Consider the following 19,872-nt stretch of genomic DNA (forward strand, 5'->3'; position numbering starts at 1 on the left):
AGTCAGGTAGCGTAATGCCTACAGCTTTGTTCTTTTGGCTTAGGATTGTCTTGGCAATGCAGGGTTGTTTTTGGTTCCTTATGAACTTTAAATAAGTTTTTTCCAATTCTGTGAACGAAGTAAATGATAGCTTAATGGGGATGGCATTGGTGTAAATTACCTTGAGCAGTATGGCCATTTTCACGATATTGATTCTTCCTGTCCATGAGCATGGTATGTTCTTCCATTTGTTTGTGTCCTCTTTTATTTCACTGAGCAGTGGTTTGTAGTTCTCCTTGAAGAGGTCCTTTGGATCTCTTGGTATTCCTAGGTATTTTATTCTCCTTGAAGCTATTGTGAGTGGGAGTTCATTCATGATTTGGCTCTCTGTTTGTCTGTTACTGGTGTATAAGAATACTTGTGATTTCTACACATTGATTTTGTATCCTGAGACTTTGCTGAAGTTGCTTATCAGCTAAAGGAGATTTTGGGCTCAGATGATGGGGTTTTCTAAATATACAGTCATGTCATCTGCAAACAGGGACTATGTGACTTCTTCTTTTCCTAACTGAATACTCTTTATTTCTTTCTCTCACCTGATTGCCCTAGCCAGACCTTCCAACACTATGTTGAATAGGAGTGGTGAGAGAGGGCATCCCCATCTTGTGCCAGTTTTCAAAGGGAATACTTCCAGATTTTTGCCCATTCAGTATGGTATTGGCTGTGGGTTTGTTATAAATAGCTCTTATTATTTTGAGATACGTTCCATCAATACCAAATTTATTGAGTTTTTAGCACAAAGGGCTGTTGAAATTTGTCAAAGACCTTCTCTGCATCTATTGAGATAATCATGTGATTTTTGTATTTGGTTCTGTTTATGTGCTGGATTACATTTATTGATTTGCATGTGTTTAACCAGCCTTGCATCCCAGGGATGAAGCCCACTTGATCATGGTGGATAAGCTTTTTGATGTGCTGCTGGATTCGGTTTGCCAGTATTTTATTGAGGATTTTTACATCAATGTTCATCAGGGATATTGGTCTAAAATTCTCTTTTTCTGTTGTGTCCCTGCCAGGCTTTGGTATCTGGATGATATTGTCCTCATAAAATGAATTAGGGAGGATTCCCTCTTTTTCTATTGATTGGAATAGTTTCAGAAGGAATGGTAGCAGCTCCTCCTTGTACCTCTGGTAGAATTCGCCTGTGAATTCATCTGGTCCTGGACTTTTTTTGGTTGGTAGGCTATTAATTATTGCCTCAACTTCAGAGCCTGCTATTGGTTTATTCAGGAATTCAACTTCCTCCTGGTTTAGTCTTGGGAGAGTGTAAGTGTCCAGGAAATTATCCATTTCTTCTAGGTTTTCTACTTTTATTTGTGTAGAAGTGTTTATAGTATTCTCTGATGGTAGTTTGCATTTCCGTGGAGTTGGTTGTGATATCCCCTTTGTTATTTTCTATTGCGTCGATTTGATTCTTCTCTCTTTTCTTCTTTATTAGTCTTGCTAGCGGTCTATCAATTTTGTTGATCTTTTCAAAACACCAGCTCCTGGATTCATGGATTTTTTGGAGGATTTATTTGTGTCTCTGTTTCCTTCAGTTCTGTTCTGATCTTAGTTATTTATTGCCTTCTGCTAGCTTTTCAATGTGTTTGCTATTGCTTCTCTAGTTCTTTTAATTGTGATGTTAAGGTGTTAATTTTAGACCTTTCCTTCTTTCACTTGTGGGCATTTAGTGCCATAAATTTCCCTTTACACACTGCTTTAAATGTGTCCCAGAGATTTTGGTGTGTTGTATCTTTGTTCTCATTGGTTTCAAAGAACATCTTTATTTCTGCCTTCATTTCGTTATGTACCCAGTAGTCATTCAGGATCAGGTTGTTCAGTTTCCATGTAGCTGAGCAGTTTTGATTGAATTTCTTAGTCCTGAATTCTAGTTTGATTGCACTGTGGTCTGAGAGACAGTTTGTTATACATTTGCTGAGGAGTGTTTTACTTCCAACTATGTGGTCAGTTTTGGAATAAGTGCGATGTGGTGCTGAGAAGAATGTATATTCTGTTGATTTGGGGTGGAGAGTTCTGTAGATGTCTATTAGGTCTGCTTGGTGTAGAGTTGAGTTCAATTCCTGGGTATCCTTGTTAACTTTCTGTCTTGTTGATCTGTCTAATGTAGAGAGTGGGGTGTTAAAGTCTCCCTTTATTAGTGTATGGCAGTCTAAGTCTTTTTGTAAGTCTCTAAGGACTTGTTTTATGAATCTGGGTGCTCCTGTGTTGGATGCATATATATTTAGGTTAGCTCTTCCTGATGAATTGATCCCTTTACCATTATGTAATGGCCTTCTTTGTCTCTTTTGATCTTTGATGGTTTAAAGCCTGTATTATCAGAGACTAGGATTGCAACCCCTGCCTTTTTTTTGTTTTCCATGTGCTTGATAGATCATCCCCCATCCCTTTATTTTGAGCCTATGTATGTCTCTGCATGTGAGATGGGTCTCCTGAATACAGCAAACTGATGAGTCTTGACTCTATTCAATTTGCCAGTCTGTGTCTTTTAATTGGATCATTTAGTCCATTTACATTTAAGGTTAATATTGTTATGTGTGAACTTGATCCTGTCATGATATTAGCTGGTCATTTTGCTCATTAGTTGATGCAGTTTCTTTCTAGCATTGATGGACTTTACATTTTGGCATGTTTTTGGAATGGCTGGCACTGGTTGTTCCTTTCCATGTTTAGTGCTTCCTTCAGGATCTCTTGTAAGGCAGGTCTAATGGTGACAAAATCTCTAAGCATTTGCTCGTCTGTAAAGGACTTTATTTCTCCTTCACTTATGAAACTTAGTTTGGTTGCATATGAAGTTGTGGGTTGAAAATTCTTTTCTTAAAGAATGTTGAATATTGGCCCCCACTCTCTTCTAGCTTGTAGAGGTTCTGCTGAGAGATCTGCTGTTAGTCTGATGGGCTTCCCTTTGTGGATAACCTGACCTTTCTCTCTGGCTACACTTAACATTTTTTCATTCATTTCCACTTTGGTGAATCTGACAATTATGTGTCTTGGAGTTGCTCTTCTCGAAGAGTATCTTTGTGGCATTCTCTGTATTCCCTGAATTTGAATGTTGTCCTGACTTACTAGGTTGGGGAATTTCTCCTGGATGATATCCTGTGGAGTGTTTTCCAACTTGGTTCCATTTACCCCGTCACTTTCAGGCACACCAATCAGACGTAGATTTGGTCTTTTCACATAATCCCATATTTCTTGGAGTCTTTGTTCATTTCTTTTTACTCTTTTTTCTCTACACTTCTCTTCTCACTTCATTTCATTCATTTGATCCTCAATCACTGATACTCTTTCTTCCAGTTGATCGAGTCAGTTACTGAAGCTTGTGCATTTGTCACATAGTTCTTCTATCATGGTTTTCATCTCTATCAGCTTTTTTAAGGTCTTCTCTGCATTGATTATTTTAGTTATCCATTAATCCATTCTTTTTTCAAGGTTTTTAGTTTCTTTGTGTTGGTTATGTAGTTCCTCCTTTACCTCTGAGAAGTCTGATCGACTGAAGCCTTCTTCTCTCAACTCGTCAAAGTCATTCTCCATCCAGCTTTGTTCTGTTGCTGGCGATGAGCTGCTTTCCTTTGGAGGGAGAGATGCACTCTGATTTTTTGAATTTCCAGCTTTTCTGCATTGCTTTTTCCCCATCTTTGTATTTTTATCTGCCTTTGGTCTTTGATGATGGTGACATACTGATGGGGTTTTGGTGTGGGTGTCCTTTCTGTTTGTTAGTTTTCCTTCTAACAATCAGGACCCTCAGCTGAAGGTCTGTCGGAGTTTGCTTGAGGTCCACTCCAGACCCTGTTTTCCTGGGTATCAGCAGCAGAGGCTGCAGAGATAGAGTATTGCTGAACAGTGAGTGTTGCTGTCTGATTCTTGCTCTGGAAGCTTTGTCTCAGGGGTGTACCCAGCCATGTGAGGTGTGAGGTGTCAGTCTGCACCTAGTGGGGGACGTCTTCCAGTTAGGCTGCTCAGGGGTCAGGGACCCACTTGAGCAGGCAGTCTGTCCATTCTCAGGTCTCAGCCCCCATGCTGGGAGAACCACTGTTCTCTTCAAAGCTGTCAGACAGGGACTTTTACGTCTGCAGAGGTTTCTGCTACTTTTTGTTTAGCTATGCCCTGTCCCCAGAGGTGGAGTCTACAAAGGCAGGCAGGCCTCCTGGAGCTGCCATGGGCTCCAGCCTATTGGAGCTCCCCAGCAGCTTTGTTTACCTACTTAAGCCTCAGCAATGGCGGGCACCCCTCCCCCTGCCTCGCTGCCACCTTGCAGTTAGATCTCAGACTGCTGTGCTAGCAATGAAGGAGGCTCCGTGGGCATGGGACCCTCTATGTCAGTTGTGGAATATAATCTCCTGGTGTGCCATTTGCTAGGACTGTTGGCAAAGCACAGTATTAGCGTGGGAGTTACCCAATTTTCCAGGGGTTGTGTATCTCAATTTCCTTTGGCTAGGAAAAGGAATTCCCTTTCCCCTTGCACTTCCCAGGTGAGGCGATGCCTCACCCTGCTTCAGCTCTCGCTGGTTGGGCTGCACCCACAGACCAGCTCCGACTGTCTGACATGCCCCTGTGAGATGAACCCAGTACCTCAGTTGAAAATGCAGAAATCACCCATCTTCTGTGTTGCTCACGCTGGGAGCTGGAGGCTGGAGCTGTTCCTATTTGGCCCTCTTGGGTGTCCCCCTCTTTAATTTTTTTTTTCTATTCCATTGTGCTTTTGTCTAGAAAGGAGGTTTGCTGTATCTTTACCATCTTGCATCAATGTTATTTCAAATTCCCAGCTCTAGGGAAAACTTAATCATCTAATAATTTTACAGCAGAAAATGCAGGTCCCTACATTAATATCATAATTCTGATAGAAACAGTAAAGCAGGTCATGAAAGTAGCATCCTGGATGACTTTATATGACCTAGATGACCTGTATTTTGTCTACCTTTATAGATGAAAACACAACTTTCACCCAAAAGAGTGAAGAGATGGGAGAAATTTAGAGACTGAGTGTTCCCTCAAAACAGAAGGAACAATTCATGTACTTTGCATCTCTTTCACCTTTTTTTAAGAAGAAATGGTATTGTAATATTTTAACTGAGGCTCCAGCTTTGAACACATGAGGATAGATACCTAATATGTGGTAACGTATCTTGCAAAGCCATCTGTATATTAGGCTTTATTGTGTATTTTTCTTAGACACCTAAGTATAGATCTTCCCAAGAAGAGTGCTACAAAACTGTGGTGTTATTCTGAAAGAGAAGGCATAAGGTGAATCCTCACAGTATTATTTGTTTAAGTTTCCAGTTTGTGTTTTTTGTTTGGTTTGGCTTTTTACCTGCTTTTTCCCTAGAAAGAGGTGTAACCTGAATTGAAGCTTCTTAACAGTTTGAAAGCAATGGCTTATGGTTCAGCCAAAGTCAAGGGATTTGGAAGAATTAAGATAGATAAATTATTGACAAAAAGTACGAAGAGAGGTACAAGGCTTTGCCCTTCAGAACAGACCCAGAATGTAAGAATAGTTGGGTCCTATGAAAATATTCTACTACAAAGCACCTAAACTTCAGAAAAGCTTGTTCATAGTCAGAGTAAAATGATAAATTTTTGTGGATGTCAATAGACTTTCTTCCACAGTCTCCAGCTTAACCCCTATCTTTACTCAATAGGCACATGAGCTAATGGCCAGAGACACTGAGGCCAAGTTCAGATATGACATTGTTGCTACAATCAAGAAGTGCTCATTGGCAGCAGCAGGTACCAACTCTGATTCTCCAGGGAAGTGCCACTTCCCATGGGGACCAGCCTGATGACAGTAACGTGAGCATTTGTTCCACCAGACTCTTGGCACAGTAAATCATTTTTTCTTCGCTGAAATAGGTACTGAATTCAGATTTACTTTCCCTGCCCATCAGATTTCTGCCAGCCTTGCAATATGTGGACTGACTGAATGTCTTTATACATCATCCAATATATAGAAAAATATTTCTTCTGTGAAATAAATTTTAACAATGAAATAAATAAAGCATTGTTTTGGTGTTCATGGAAGCCACTGGTGTTTTCTTATATCATATTTTTTAGATTTCTCTTATATCATATTTCCTAAACTTAAGGAATGATAGAACAGCTTATTGCAGTTCTGTCACTAGCTTTGAGACTCCTGTTTGAATTACTGTCATGACAAGTAATACATGTTGTTTCTTCCAAAGCCATAATACCTGTATTTGGAACCAGAACATGTAAGTAGGAATGATGCTTGTCATAATTATAACTAATGACTTACTTGAGCAAATTTTGCTTTCTATACCCAAGACTGAGATCTGCTGCTTATAGATCTAAGTGCTAGTGGTAGTCAGTTTCTACAATTGCTTCCAGTCATCCATGCCTCTTGGCATTGAACAACCTAGCATAATTACTTCTCCTTGAGTGTGTTCTGGACCTAATGACATGCTTCAAATGAATGGGAAACAGAAAAAGTGATGGGATGCCATTTAATAGCTTAGGTTACAATATGACTCTGGCTTTAATAATGCTTATCACTCTTATTCCCTCACTCGCTTCTAAAGGAAGGCAGGTGTCATACCATAAGCTCCCCATCTCTCAACAGGCCCACATGGAAAGGGACTGAGTCCAGCAGCCCATGAAGAACTGAATTCTGCCCACAATCACATAAGTTAGCTTGAAATGGGTCTTCCCCTACTAGAGACTTCAGATGAGATTACAGCATAACCAACATCTTGCCTGCAGTTTTGTGAGGCACCCTAGCAAGCCAACCCAGCTAAGTTGTACCTGAATTCATATGAGGTGTGAGATAACAATTGCTATTGTTTGGATTTGCTAAGTTCTAGGGTAATTTCTATGTATTAATAAATAATTAATAGTATTCAAAAGAGATGCTTTCATGAAGGCACATTGCAACACTTATTAAATACCATTTTGAGTTTCACATGACTTGGGACAAACAGATAAAAAGAAGGTTGTTTTGGCTAGGATGATGTGAATATGGAATTCCTAGTATAAAAAGAAAACTATAAATACTATAATTTATAGTCAATTGCACTTACTATGACAAATAATTTGCATAAAATAAAACTACAGCTTCTGTTCATACTTACTTTCTCACTAAAATCTTCGTATTTACTTTTTATAGAGAAATTTTACTTTTCTCTTCCTCTTTACCACTACAGAACATTGTGATGGTTAACATTTCAATTCCTCTCCATACTCAGGTTTCAGAATATTGAGGTGGGACTCACAGCAGGTGTAAGACAGGGATGGATATCAAACAGGATGAACCACCAGGTGCCTGTCTTTGGGAAGAGTGTAAATGTATATAAGTAAATGCTAGACATAAGTATCTAGCATTTATTTCATGCTACAGCATAGAATTCTTTTTTAAACTATAATGTGACAAATTGATATTGAGCATGTGAAGGAGTAGATTACAGTGGGCATTTATTTCAGTCTGCCCAGCATCCAAACATTGTTTTTATTGATTGGGATCCTAAGAAAGCTTAACTGCAGGGCCTGGCTTTCTACAGTGAAAAGCAGAAGCAGACAAACAATCCCTCTTTCAGTTGTCTGACAGTCATAGTGAGGTTGTGTGACCTAGCCTTAGTCAATCAGATATTCCTGCAAAGGGCTTTAAATCTTGAGGGTTTGACATGAGGCGCAGAGGAGAGTTAAAAATTATTCATAAGCACCCACAGTGTAGTCAAGAGCATTTGAGTTTAACCAGTGTTATTGAAAACTGTTTCTGATGTGACTTTCCTGGACATTTCTGCCTTCATTTTCTGACTTTGGTTTCCCAACACTTTTGTCAATTCTATGAGTGTTTCACTATTCTTTGAACACATTTTCTTTCTGCTTAAATTGGCCAGATATCATTTTTGTTTCTTAAAAATGCAAAGCCCCGTTGATAAAAAGAACAAAAATGCTTACTCATCAGTCAAGATGAAAGAATTAGTTGGAAAGTTTATGTTTCAGAAGGATGAATGATATTGATGAAGATTACCAAATAATTTTAATATCATGAAAAACCAGTATAATGGTAATACATGGAGGAAACTAAAAAAAAAAAAAAAATTGTGAGTCTAGCTAATACATTTTATAAAGAAAAGATAAAAGCCACAATCTATTATTTTTACTTCCATCAAATCTCATATTTATCTATAGATTTATCTTTTTCCCAGCACGAAGGTAGGTGCTCATTTATTTATCTTATAGATTATTTATTTATTTATTCATTTTTGAGACAGGGTGTACCTCTGTCTTCCAGGCTGGACTGCAGTGACATAATCACTGCTCACTGTAACCCCAACCTCCCATAATGTATGACCTCCTTATACATGCAAAAGACCTTGCATGCATCTTTTCTCCCTTGAACCCATTTTTTTCAGCCTCCCTGGTAGCTGGGACAACATGCACATACCACCAAGCAGGGATAACTTTGTATTTTTTGTAGAGACGAGGGTTTTCCATGTTGCCTAGGCTGGCCTCGAACTCCTGGACTCAAGTAATTTACCTGCCTTGGCCTTCCAAGGTGTTGGGATTATAGTTGTGAGCCACCCCACCTATCCTGATTTATCTTATATAATATTATTAATAACTATATTAATATTGATAACCCATAAATAATGAGATTTATATTATTATTTTAAAGATAAGTAAATGATTGAAGGGTTTGATGGCTTTCTTATATTTGAGTGATAACAAGTCAAAAGACATTATTTTGTCCTTAGCTCACAACCTAATTTTTTTATATAAATAACTTCAGAACTCAGTGAGACATTTTGCCACAAAGACTAACACGGCAGATTGATCGCATTAACAACTTTAAATAATAGATTCACTGTATTCTTTTCAATAATGTTTCAGCAACTCCCTTCAAAAGATGAAGTCTTTCTCACCCCTTAGGTCTGGGATAAACTTGTAACTTGTTTTGACCAATGAAATACCATAAAAATGACATTGTATCAGTGCCAAACCTACATCAAGAGAACTTGCATGCATCTTTTCTCCCTTGGACTCCTGTGACCACCATTTGAACAAACCTGGGATACTCTTCTATAGGATAAGATCAGCAATCTCAACTGAGATAGCAACTAGACTATCCCTAGCAACCCCCGAGCTGGCCACAAATATATAAGTGAGCCCAGCCTAACTCATCCAAGTTCAGCCTAAGTCAGACCACCCAGTCAATTCACAGATTCATGAAAAATAATAAATGGTAGATGTTTTAAGGCACACAGTTTTGGGATTGTTTGTTATACAGTAATAATTAACACAAGCAGTAATACTTAGTATTCATAAAAGTGTTCTTAAAGCATCTGTATGCCTATTGGATCATCAAAATGAGTTTATGGCTCCTGTAATTCTAATACAGTTAGGCAAACACCTGGAGCTTTAGTTATAATGCTAAAATTAGCTTTGATTAATTGCAAATTATAGATGTATATAAAACATCTATACATCTATAAGTTGCAATTAATCAAAGCTAATTTTAGCAGTATAACTAGTATACACAATTAGGCTATTTTCACATTTCTAAGAATTTAGTTTAAAAATCTATATAGTATGGGTTTCCTTGGGCTAGAATCAAAGGAAGAAGAAAAGTATATGTCGTCCATCCAACAATAGATATATCACTAATTCATAATATTTATTGAGTGCCTTCTCCATGCCAGAATCTATGATAAGTACTTAGTCTTCATCCTCATTTTCAACCCTGAGTGACACCCAATCTGTACTTTCTACAGAGAATCCATACATCCTCAGAGTCTAGTCTGATTGGGGATAAACCCACAGAGCAAGCACTGTCATACCTCATAAGAATTGGTTTGCAGACTGCCAATACCCAGAGTTGGTCTAGGATTTAGCAGCAGCCATTGCTGCTAAATTTTTAATTTCCCTAAAAGTCCAAAGAACCAATGTTAGGAAAAGCATTCAAGTGAGGGTGTTCTTTCTAGATTTGAGGAAGCTGAACTTTGCTTAATAAGGTCCCAAGCTAAAGACAAGTGGGCACTCGAGGAATCAGTTACGCCAAACAGGAGAAACATCCCTAATAATAACATACTCTCCGTTCATGTTATTCTCACTTAACTTCTTCAGAATTATCTGAGGAGCATGTTTAAAAATGCAGATTACTGAGCTCATTTCCTGCAGTTTCATATTCAGTAGGTCTGAGGTGATACTCGAGAATTAGTCTCTTTAATAAGCATCCCGGTTGAGATTTATGGTTAAGTAAGTTTGGGAAACGCTGCTTAGGTGCTTAGGTAACGTACACCATCAAGATCTCTTGCAATAGGAAGCAAGGGAGGATGTAGCTAAGTAGCAGGTTTGCAAGACTGGAGTAGCACAAACACAGGCAAAACTGAACAGATTAAGAAGAGGGTATAGTGTGAAAGAAGTGAGTATTTTCAGGGCCAAGAAGTACCAAGAAACAACTTGTCTCATACTTCTCTGTGTGGCCTAAGTTAATGACTCACTCATTCATTCTTTAATGACTCGATTCATCCATTCATTCTTCCTTTTTTCATAGAGTAAGTGTTACCTTGTATCAGGCATGGGTATGAGTTCATCAAATTAAGAAGTTTTGTTAGAAATTACTCCTCAAGGGAACCACAGTCCAGTTGGAGAGATACATACATAAAGTAATGGCAAAATTCATAGCTTCAGTGTTGTAATAAAAGTGTGGAAAAAATGGGATGAAATTAAAGATAAGAATAACTCCACTGGGAGAAAGGAGAGGTTAGAAACTCAATCTAAAAGGATGAATACAGGTTTATTCCAATACCAAGGGATGGGTGGGCATATCAAGCAAATGGAACAGTATATGCAAAGGCATAGAAAAAATCAAATATTTTGAGGGAAGGTTAGAAAAACACATTGTGGTTAGAGCACAACGTGAGAATAGTAGAACAAAGGAAAACATAGAAATCAAGTAAATTGGAGTCAGGTAGTAAAACTATCTTGTATTCTTATGTTAAGAAAGTTGGAAATCATCCGGAACACCATGAAAAATCAACTCAGCCATCCAAACACTTTTGAGCAGAAAACAGAATTATCAGATATATTTGCAAGAATATTGTCTACATTTAACACAATACGTATGCCATGTGACTGTATGTATGTGCTATAGACTGATTTGCCTCCTTTCAAAATTTATATGTTGAAGCTCTAGCCCCTGATGATATGGTATTTAGAGTCGTGCCTTTGGGAGGGAATTGTATATACTAATTGTATATACTTTGGTACCCTCCATGCTGGGCTCAATGTCCTTATAACAAGAAGAAGAGAGAATAGAGCCCTCTCTCTCTTTATGCTGTGAAGTCACAGTAATAATGTAGTCATCTGCAAACCAGGAAGAGGGCCCTCAGCTGAAACCAAATGGGCCAGCATTTTGACCAAGGACTTTCCAGGTTCCAGAGCTGTGAAAACATGAATGTCTGTTGTTTAAGTCACCCAATCTGTGATATTTTGTTACAGCAGCCTGAGCTAAGACAGTATACAGGTTTACTCTGTTACGTCTGTGTGTTTGAAATAAAGGGCAAAAGTTAGGTGGGGAAGCAGAACAAGAATCAATAGAGCCAAAGAGTGCCCTGATCCTGATAGTCAGGGTTAGAAGCCTATTATTCATGCCTATTTGATTATAGTTTGTTGTGGCATCATATTGAGAGATTCAAAAGATACTACTGTTTTTTCCCACCTCTCACTTTTCCTAATTCATAGCTAAGCATCACTACACAAATGAGCTAATGGTATATGTGAAAAATGAGGTGCCACAGGATAGGAGACTGGGAAGAAGTAAAGCTGCAAAAGCCATGAATTGATGTGGAAAACATATGAAAAATAAATGCTGATAAGTATAGGTAATTGTAAGTGAGTTGAATCAGATTGCCCTATTGTGAGGATGAGGATGACACAGCCATCATATTTTCATCATTAATTCTTCCACTCTGTATTTTTACTCTTATACAGACATTTTCATTTAAAGAGTCATCTATAAGGGCTATTTTTATTCTTACAGTACTCCCAGTGTCAAGATTCATGAGGTCAGATGTGAAGATGAATTTGTTGGTTAAGCTGTTCTCTCCTAAGGGCAGGGAGCTTAATCTTTTTTTTTTTTTTTTTTTTTTTTTTTTTGGTACTGACCTTGTCTTGTCTGGAGATGAATCAATGACTCAAGCTAGGAATGGTAAATCATGAATAAATGATTTATGCTTGTCTTGATCAAATATGATAGATTACTTGGATTCCTGACTATTACTGTATATAAAGATTTATATAATATACAAGTGACTGTGAATTGAAGAAAGAACTGAGAGTTTTCTCCAAGAATACAATCCTGTGTAACACTGTAAATGTTATGCATAGTGAGCCAGTCCTTGAGAGAAGTGTTTGAATATGATCAATTTAACATGATTTTTCCAAGTAATTGATGCATTCTTCTCTGATTGCCTCCATTTACTTCCTTTCTTTTTCATTTTTTTTCTTTTTCTTTCCTTTTTAAGCCGTCACACTAGAATCGTATAAGGTAACCAGTAATTCAAAGTCCGTTTAGTAATGGTTTTTTCTTACTGATTATCTCACCCTAAGGTCTGAATAGTTTTCTATGGTCCTTGACCCACAGTGAACTAAAGGGAAATTTACTATAGTCACAGATGCCAACAGAGGTGAAGTAAGAAGCAAATGAGTGAATTTCTATCAGATAAGCTATCTTATGCCGTTTGTTTTGGGAATGGAGGAGGGAAGAATGGAAATTAGCCAAAGAAAGCAAAGCTACTTCAACTTTTCTGCTTATTCTCTCCTAGAGATCAAATTGATGCCCCAATCTCTTTTGCAATTTTCCACATGAGCCTTTTATAAAAATAAATTGAGAGATTGATTTTTTATTCTGGAATTGGGAATGTTTATCACTTACATTGTGTTGGAAGCAGAGGCTTAGGATGGTATTTTCCTTTCTCTAATAATTGAAACAACTATAGTTCCTTACCAGCATGATTATATGACAGGAAGCACTACATGCCATGAAAGTTGCTATCATTCACAAAGTAGAAGTCATGGCAGGCCAGGTGCGGTGACTCATACCTGTAATCCCAGCACTTTGGGAGGCCAAAGCAGGCGGATCACCTGAGGTCAGGAGTTGAGACTAGCCTGGTCAACATGGTGAAACCCTGTCTCTACTACTAAAAATACAAAAAATAGCTGGGCGAGGTGGTGTAAGCCTGTAATCTCAGCTGCTTGGGAAGCTGAGGCAGGAGAATTTCTTGAGCCCGGTAGGCTAAGGTTGCAGTGAGCTGAGACCGTGTCATTGAACTCCAGTCTGGGTAACAAGAGCGAAACTCCATCTCGGGAGAAAAGAAAAAAAAAAAAATCATGGCAGTGGTTTGAATTATGTGTTTGGCAATCTAACTACTCCGTAAAACTATTTCTCTTTCTCTCTTAAAGTGAACAGTGTTCATTGTGAGCTAGAAATCTGTATACTATACAACTTCTTTTCATTCAATATTATAGAAAATGAAAGAATAAATGCTTGTGTTTAATGTATTAACCACACCTTTCCAAATTAAGGGAGATGATCTAATTTGACAGAATATACTAAATGTATTTTGTACTATATATTTTAAAAAGATGAAAAAATTCTGGAAATAATAGATTTATAAAGACTTACAAAATATGTCATCTTGATGAAATCCAGAGGCTTCATGAAAGCACTGGGATATTTCCAGCCCATTCCAAAGAAGAGCATCTTGACCTCACTTTATATAGTTCATAGAAACACCCTCTGCTCTAATAAATAGTAAGAAGTAAGGTTGGTATTTTTTTTTTCAGTCTTTTCTAGAGCTTTATTTTATTTCTGATAGCATTGTATTTCAAGTTCCAATCTGGGCATTTCTAAGGATCTCAAACATTTTAGCCATTTCATTTTTAAAGCTCTCAGGATTTCTAAACTTTTAATGTCAGTGAGTCTTCAGAAATTAAAGGCAAGGAAGATGCAAAGGACATATCAGATATAATCTAAGACAATTAACTAGGTTAAGTAAGTAAAATTCTAAGATGACCCAAATATTACTACCCTCTGATATATATATATATATATATATATATATATATATATATATATATCCCCTTGAATGTAAGAATGACCTGTGAATATGATGGAAGTCACTCCCATAATTACATTACATCATATGGCAAAGGTGAAGAGATTTTGCAGATGTAATTAAGGCCCCTAATTAGTTGCATTTTGATTTAATCAAAGAGGTTATTATCCTCAGTAGGACTTAACCATATCAAATGAACCCCTTTAAAAGATTGGTTAGGCTTTCCTTGAGATCAGAGACATTTTCCTTTCGGCCTTGAAGAAGAACGACACTGTAACTTACACAGCTACAAGAAAGTGAATTCTGCCAACAGCCACATGAGGTTGGAAGGAGACCCCAAGCTCAAATGACACTGAAGACCTGTCTGATGCCTTACTGCAACTTTTTGAGACCCTGAGCAGCAGACCCAGGTAAGCTGTGCCTGGACTCCTGACCTACAGAAACTGTTGAATAATAAATTACTTTTGTGTTAAGTCACAAAGTTTGAGGTGATTTGTTTATATTAATAGAAAACTCACACTGATTCTGATTGTGTGAGTTTTATATTTGGTATATGAAGAGATACACACACATATCCTATTGGGTCTGGTGTTTTTCTTGAAAATATATAATATGTATGAATATATAACAAGAGGGAGAGGGTTTAATATTAACAGAGGATTTAATATTTAAAATTAACATTAAATCCCTCTCTCTTGGTCCACATGGTTATGGAGACTGAGAAGTACCAAAATCTGCAGTCAGCAAAATGGAGACCAAAGACTGCCGATAATGTAAGTTCCAGTCTGAGTTCGAGTCCAAAGGCAGGAGAAGACTGATTTTATAGCTCAGAGACAGTCAAACTGAGAGAAAATTATTTCTTAGTTACCCTTCTGTTATTCTTTTTAGGCCTCCAATGACTTAGGTGAGATCTATTCACATTGGGAGGGCAATCTGCTTTACTGTCTCCTGATTCAAATGTTCATCTCGCCCAGAAACACCCTCACAGAAAACCAGAATAGTGTTTAACCACATAGCTGACACCCACTGGTTCATTTGAGTTGACTGTAAAAGTAACCATCTCAAGAAGTGACAACCGGTGACTTCATGCACTTATTTGACATTTCCTCTGGTCTGCTTTAAGATAACATCTAATCCATGCTGGAGAATGAGTGAGCAGTTTCCCAGTTTTTCTACTGGTCTACAAAGTTTACTCCATTCTTTTTCATATTAATATTTATATTCTTTCTTTACCGTTAACATTCCTTAATATTTAATACTCATTCATTCTTTCAAGTCAATAAATGACTGAGCAACAACGTGCATAAGACTTTGGGTCAGACCAGGATTACACACTCAATAGCCCTGTTCTTCAAGACATTTAAAATACTGCGTGTATAATTTAATTTAAAAAACTTGAATACTTAATAGGTGCAAAATAATGCACTATGTGGTATGAGCAACATAAAGAATAACTAGACAGAATTTATTCCTAAGAAGCTTACTATCTTATGGGTACAGAGCAGACATAAATACAATATCACAGGTAGGCTGCAACAGAAGTCTTCATAAAATTCTGTGAGAATATTGGAGAAGAAGAAATTAATTCTGTGGGTAGAGTTTTGAATGGGTAAATGTAGGTTTCAGATAAAAAAGTAATGTTTAAAATTAACATTGAACTATGGAGAGGAGTTTGAAATATGGAGATATGTATGGCAAAAGTTTTTGTTAGTAGATAAAGGACATGAATGGGTCATGTTCATTTTAAGTACTTTTATGGTGCAGGGACATTAAAATAGGATTGTTTGAATTTGGAGGATCTCAGTTGCATATTACATAGTTCACATATGATCAAGCTTAACTTTTCCGGGCTCAAAACTTCTCAACAGTAAAATAGGGATATTAATACCTACTTTCACGGTCTGAAAATCAAATTAAATAATGTGACTGGTTTGATTAAAATTTTAATTTTTGCCAGTTTCTTCTTCCCACTATTCTCTGTCAAAGACCCATCAACAGCTGAACAAGAGGCTTCCTAGAAGACATGTTTGTGTGATTTCATCTTTTCTATCACCTTTCCACTTTTACTAAAACAATCTCATTTCAATCAACACTTTGTTTAAACTTTGACAGTTTTCAATCTTACATTTGATTCAAAGCCTTCCTTCTTTCTCCAGTACAGAAACCTTTGGCTCCAAAGGCTTGGAGCAGAAGGAGGGGAAAGGAAGGAGGTTTGTGGTATTTCCCAGATTGCTCTCCTGTCTTCTATCTTCTTTTTCTTCTCATAGTGTTCGTTCTGGGGCAAAGAAGATAGATCTTTCTATGAATTAATTCATAGATAGAGCACATGAGTTGTTTTCTACAAAATCTTTCATAATCTATAGGAAAACTGTACTGCTCTCTTTCTTTCTTGTTTACTTATAGTATTTTTGCACGCATATTTCTTTTTTCTCACAAATATATCAGTTGGACTTTCTTGAATTCTTGACAGATGGCTTCTGAAAAGAAGCAGGGAGAGACAAGAGTGATTTTTCAGACTCTGATTGTCAGGCCTCTGAGCCCAAGCCAAGTCATCGCATCCCCTGTGACTTGCATGTATACGCCCAGATGGCCTGAAGTAACTGAAGAATCACAAAAGAAGTGCAAATGCCCTGCCTCACCTTAACCAATGACATTCCACCACAAAAGAAGTGAAAATGGCCAGTCCTGGCCTTAAGCGATATTATCTTGTGAAATTCCTTTTCCTGGCTCATCCTGTCTCAAAAAGCTCCCCCACTGAGCACCTTGTGACCCCCACTCCTGCTCACCAGAGAACAACCCCCCATTGACTGTAATTTTCCTTTACCTACCCAAATCCTATAAAATGGCCCCACCCTTATCTCCCTTTGCTGACTCTCTTTTCAGACTCAGCCCGCCTGCACCCAGGTGAAATAAACAGCCACGTTGTTCACACAAAGCCTGTTTGGTGGTCTCTTCACACGGACGCGCATGACACTGATCCCTCCCTCTTTCTAGCTCAAGAGATGCCTGCTCCTCATCTGTATCAGTGGACTATTTCCTTCTGATAAATGGCACAAATGCCATTTGGATTCTCAGAACCCCTCTTGGTTCAGAATTGTATATCCCTCTAGGTCTTTTCTTTCCTGATTTTCTCACAGGCTGCCATCAATAAATGATCCAGATCTCGTCACCATTTTTTTTTTTTTTTTAATGTTTTCTGGGACTCCTCTGAGTCCACTGAGCAATCTCTAAGCCTGCTTGTTCTTCTTCCCCACTGCTTAAACTGTTTCATCTTAGCTGAGCTCACAGCACTTACCTCTTGGAAGGTGCATTCCTACTCTTTTGGGGTGTGAATATTTTTCAGCAATTTCTGACATATTTCATTAATTAGGCCCCCCTGGCACTCCCGTTTTCCCCACTTCTTGTGTCGGCTTGTGTCCCCAGCTTCTTGTGTCGGCTTCCTGTCAGCCTCTGACTTTGGTCACTTACACGTAATTTGGAACTTGTAAGTTTTCTTGAAATCTATCTAAACCACAATTTGGATATACTGTATATTTTTCTTTTCTTTTTTTCCAGACAAAATGTGGGAATATTGAAACCTAAGCTCCTAATGTGTTCCTACTAGAAGTACACATCTGAATTTTATGACAGCACTATCCTCATATATCTCTCAAACTTAAAAATGCACTTAATATATCCAGTGTGTTTACTGTTGGTAGTTGAGATTCTCTCTTAGACTCTGCTGCCTCTAATACATATACACTTGAGTAGTAAGGGAGAGGAAGAAGGTGAGTTTGTGAGAATGAAAAGAATGCTAAGGTGTGGAGATGTAGAGTGTCAGGCCTCTGAGCCCAAGCTAAGCCATCATATCCCTTGTGACCTGCACATATACATCCAGATGGCCTGAAGCAAGTGAAGAATCACAAAAGAAGTGAAAACGGCCGGTTCCTGCCTTAACTGATGACATTCTACCATTGTGATTTGTTCCTGCCTCACCCTAACTGATGGATTAACTTTGTGAAATTCCTTCTCCTGGACAGTAAGTCTCAGAAGCTCCCTCACTGAGCAGCTTGTGACCCCCACCCCTGCCTGCCAAAGAACAATCCCCTTTGACTGTAATTTTCCACTACACGCCTAAATCCGATAAAACTGCCCCACCCCTATCTTCCTTGCTGACTCTCTTTTCTGACTCAGCCCGCCTGCACCCAGGTGATTAAAATTGTTTATTGCTCACACAAAACCTGTTTGGTGTTCTCTTCACACAGAGAGACACATGTGACACAGACTACTGTGTTTTCTGATCACAGGTACTCCCCATGTGTCTCTGGTATGCCCAGTCTTCTAGAGAAATCTCTCTCTCTGAAAGAATATACTTCACCTACTGCTTAAACATGGGGGCTGATAATCCAGCTGGAGCTTCATAGAAAAAAGGTGGTTATATGCAGATGTTGTTCCATTTGGATGCTCTGTGTTGGGTCACGATTTTCACCCTCAGTTGCTCCTGACTCTCCTCCATCTCTGGTTAGCCTTAGTGGGGGTCATGGGCCTAGGACATTTCTCTTCTCTATGCACTCCTGGGTTTCTGGAAATTTGTGTGGCTTCTGGCCTACTCAGGGTTCCTCCTTCAGCCTAAGTAATTTTTCCTTTTACTTGTTTTGTTACATATTTCTTTTTTTCATTTTTGGGAGTACAAAATAGATCTGAAAGGCTATAACGTATTTTTAGAGCTCTACCATTAGCTGGAAACATATATGTTTCTTTCACTTTTCAACATTCTGGTCATGTTCCTTTGGAGGAAGTCTGGTTTATCAGTGTTCTTTTAAATTGGTGTGCAGTACTAAATAACACCTTCGATTTGCTCCATCGTAAAAAACAGATTGTCCATCACCTCCTTTGCCCTGCATTATACTTCTATGAATACAGTATGAGATTAAATTAGCACATTTTGACAGTCAGATCACATTTGCTCTTATCGAAATTAAATCAGCTAACACCACTAGGTCAAAATTTTATATATATAGGGATCCTAATATAGGTATTATATATCTTTTACTTGGGCAGTTGAATTTTTGACTCATTTTACTCTTTTATTCCAGTGTTTTTGGATTCGGTTTGTTATCTAACTTACTACGTAGCATTCTACATTTTCATATAAATTATAACTAATATGACAAGAGCTAAAATTTTCAGGGGGGATCATTAGCAGAGGACCCCCTTGGTAACCTAAGGAAGTGAAAACTTTACTTTCAAAATAAGCTGATGGTGTTATATACATCATAAATTTAATTGTGTCCACTAAGCAAATAGAGTCAATACGTTTTATGTTTACTTTGATTCTAATCAAAACAACTCCAGGTGGCTTGTCTTAGATAATCCAAATAATTTTGTGCTAAAAAAATTGAGGCAGTATATATATATATATATGATTTTTAAAAATTGTGTTTTATTTTGTTTTACTTCCTTGAACTTTTAGAATTATCTAAAGTTGGTACTTCAAAATTTTTCAGCATGTCTACAATGACCAACTTTTTTTTTCATTTTGCTAGTGTGTGTATATATATATATATATGAAGGAGGGAGAGAGAAAGAGAGAGTTAGATATTTTTTCTGCAAATAATTGTTTTGCTTAGCAAAAACTAAATGAGTTCATAGCTTTATATTTATTTCCTTCCTATTTTGCTCAAGTTCTGATGTTGTTTCAGACTTTGTTATCCCACAATTATGCACGGAGGGTCTTTTCTTTAGAATCCCTTATTTATAATATTATTCTTCCAGTCTTATA

The sequence above is a fragment of the Piliocolobus tephrosceles genome, chromosome 2, assembly GCF_002776525.5.
Source record: "Piliocolobus tephrosceles isolate RC106 chromosome 2, ASM277652v3, whole genome shotgun sequence".
Classification (NCBI taxonomy): Eukaryota; Metazoa; Chordata; class Mammalia; order Primates; family Cercopithecidae; genus Piliocolobus; species Piliocolobus tephrosceles.